Genomic DNA, 3783 nt, shown 5'->3' on the forward strand with positions numbered 1-3783 from the left:
CTTTGGCCTACTGCTTGAAACCGCTCTGTGCCACAGATCATCTCGTGTGCTCCTGCTTTTGCAAGTTGCACACACATATTCCACAAGAGCATGTGTTCCCTTGCTTTCTCTCTCTTGCCAATTCCGCCCCCGCCGTCGCAGCCCGCGAGTTCTCCATCACCCGCCCACACACTCAAGGCCAAGGCTTGCTTCTTTATTAAAAACCCCGGTCCCTGAAGCAACATTACCTCTCTCTGGTAGCCTGGCAAAGATTTATATCATTTCTCGGTGCAGTGTCTGGTCGCTTTCCCAGCCCGGCCAAAATGTTGCTCTTTGTACCCAGAGAGTTGTGAAGGGGGTACTTGCTTTGATGGGTCTAGGAAGAAACAATGAGCATGTTGGGAATCCAATCAGACAGGTGTCTATGATTCTTGGCAGGGAAACGTAACGTGGTGCTGATGTCTTAAGGCCGGTTTATCTGGCTGAATATCTAAGTGTGCAGTAAAATGAGGTGGAAAGATGGCTATGCAGACTGCAGGTGGGGACTCTTATTTTGGAAAGTTCAAAAACTCCCTGCAGGTAGAAAGGTAGCACACCAGGGAGAAAGGTTCCGGACCAGCCCTCTCTTTTATGATAGCTTCTATCTGGAGGAAATTCTTTTTTTTAACACAGAGGAACAGTTTAAAACATGGCTTCTGCTAGCAGGTACCAGAGAATCTGACTCCCCAAACAGGAAAATAGCATATGAGGAATGAGGCTCAGCAGAATCCTTCTCCCTTGCAAGTTAGTTTTCTATGTGAATGGAACAGGGGAAAAAATAGCCAGGGCATTCGAACGTGCAACACAGCAACCTTAAATGAAGAGTCCAGGAAAGGCTCATTGCTGGATTGACTCAATGTACACCACAATAGAGAACTATTCCATGTAGATTGATGAGATTCATCGGAAAATCAATCTCCCCACAAGCAGCAGAATGGGGAGGAAATGAGATCGTAGCATCCCTGAGCCTGCGGAATATATCAACGGGCCCCAAGGGAACGGTTGCCAACTTCCACCTGCCAAAATAGAGTTGGGGAAGTTTTCTCCCACCATTGAGGGGTCAGCACACGGCCCCACCCAGTGCCTGAGGTGGCACGCCAAATGTTGCTTTTCTCAGTTAGTGGCCCAGCAGCAGTAGCATAGCCAGGGGAGTGGCTCGGTAATTTCAGTGCGCCGTGTAAGTGGCCCCTCCCACTTGCTGTCGGAGCAGCTCGGGGCAGCGACGCCAACTGCCCTGAATGGCTCTGATGGTGAATGGGAGGGGTCACTTTGTGGCGCTTGCCATAATTACTGCACCCCCCCCCTTTCTGGCTATGGTTGGCAACCTTCAGTCTCGAAAGACTATGGTATAAGCCTACAGCACCCGGTATTCCCAGGCGGTCTCCCATCCAAGTACTAACCAGGCCTGACCCTGCTTAGCTTCCGAGATCATGGTATAAGCCTACAGCACCCGGTATTCCCAGGCGGTCTCCCATCCAAGTACTAACCAGGCCTGACCCTGCTTAGCTTCCCAGATCATGGTATAAGTCTACAGCACCCGGTATTCCCAGGCGGTCTCCCATCTAAGTACTAACCAGGCCTGACCCTGCTTAGCTTCCGAGATCATGGTATAAGCCTACAGCACCCGGTATTCCCAGGCGGTCTCCCATCCAATTACTAACCAGGCCTGACCCTGCTTAGCTTCTGAGATCAGGCACATGCAGGGTAACAGTTGCTACACACTAGTCACCCCTTCTGCCATTCCTCCTCCCGTTCCCTGGAATGGAAAAGAAAGATTGGAATGGAGTGCAGTGACATCGCTAGGGGGGGCATGGGGGGGTGCAAGCTGCACCAGGTGAGGCATATGGGGGTGTGTGTGTGTGTGACATCACTACTTGCCCAAATTTTTAAAATCTCAAATCGTACCATCTTATAGTTCATTTGATGCGTCAATTCACGCAGAATGCAATGAAGCAAACCGTGCTGAAATATCTCTATCCAAAGTCATAACCAAAAAGCCAGCAGGGGCGGGCGATGGCACATCACCACGGCCACCACCTGGGGCATTGCTCTGCCAACTGCATGGGAGGAGGTCCATCGTGGGGGTAACGCACTGGCCTCCTGCACCTGGTGACAAAAACCCTCATGTCACCGCTGATGGAGTGGAATTGTGGAGGAGAGAAGAGTGCTGGGCTAGAGTGTCAGGAGTTCAGCTGTAGTCCACCACTCTCCTGTTCAAATTCCCTCTTCCATTCTGTCTCCCTCTTTTTTTTCAAATCCAGGGAACACAATGGAAAACAGCAGTGGAAGCAGGTGAATGGAAGGAGGTACTCCAGTCAATCTGTCACTTCAAGTGTTAGCCTTGAACAAGAGACCTTCAAGTGTTAGCCTGTTGAAGTCAGCTAGTCACGGAGCCCACCAGAGGACAGGTGACTCTGGATTTAATTTTGTGCGGTACGCAGGACCTGGTTAGAGATGTAAACGTTACTGAGCCATTGGGGAACAGTGATCATGCTGCGATCCGTTTTGACGTGCACGTTGGGGGAAGAATACCAGGCAAATCTCTAACAAAAACCCTTGACTTCCGACGGGCGGACTGCCCTCAAATGAGGAGGCTGGTTAGAAGGAGGTTGAAAGGGAGGGTAAAAAGAGTCCAGTCTCTCCAGAGTGCATGGAGGCTGCTTAAAACAACAGTAATAGAGGCCCAGCAGAGGTGTATACCGCAAAGAAAGAAGGGTTCCACTAAATCCAGGAGAGTGCCCGCATGGCTAACCAGCCAAGTTAGAGAGGCTGTGAAGGGCAAGGAAGCTTCCTTCCGTAAATGGAAGTCTTGCCCTAATGAAGAGAATAAAAAGGAACATAAACTGTGGCAAAAGAAATGTAAGAAGGTGATAGGGGAGGCCAAGCGAGACTATGAGGAACGCATGGCCAGCAACATTAAGGGGAATAATAAAAGCTTTTTCAAATATGTTAGAAGCAGGAAACCCGCCAGAGAAGCGGTTGGCCCTCTGGATGGTGAGGGAGGGAAAGGGGAGATAAAAGGAGACTTAGAGATGGCAGAGAAATTAAATGAGTTCTTTGCATCTGTCTTCACGGCAGAAGACCTCGGGCAGATACTGCTGCCCGAACGGCCCCTCCTAACCGAGGAGTTAAGTCAGATAGAGGTTAAAAGAGAAGATGTTTCAGACCTCATTGATAAATTAAAGATCAATAAGTCACCGGGCCCTGATGGCATACACCCAAGGGTTATTAAGGAATTGAAGAATGAAGTTGCAGATCTCTTGACTAAGGTATGCAACTTGTCCCTCAAAACGGCCACGGTACCAGAAGATTGGAGGATAGCAAATGTCACGCCTATTTTTAAAAAGGGAAAGAGGGGGGACCCGGGAAACTATAGGCCGGTCAGCCTAACATCCATACCGGGTAAGACGGTGGAATGCCTCATCAAAGATAGGATCTCAAAACACATAGACGAACAGGCCTTGCTGAGGGAGAGTCAGCATGGCTTCTGTAAGGGTAAGTCTTGCCTCACAAACCTTATAGAATTCTTTGAAAAGGTCAACAGGCATGTGGATGCGGGAGAACCCGTGGACATTATATATCTGAACTTTCAGAAGGCGTTTGACACGGTCCCTCACCAAAGGCTACTGAAAAAACTCCACAGTCAGGGAATTAGAGGACAGGTCCTTTCGTGGATTGAGAACTGGTTGGAGGCCAGGAAGCAGAGAGTGGGTGTCAATGGGCAATTTTCACAATGGAGAGAGGTGAAAAGCGGTGTGCCCCAAG

The sequence above is a fragment of the Tiliqua scincoides genome, chromosome 10 (genome assembly GCF_035046505.1).
Source record: "Tiliqua scincoides isolate rTilSci1 chromosome 10, rTilSci1.hap2, whole genome shotgun sequence".
NCBI lineage: Eukaryota > Metazoa > Chordata > Lepidosauria > Squamata > Scincidae > Tiliqua > Tiliqua scincoides.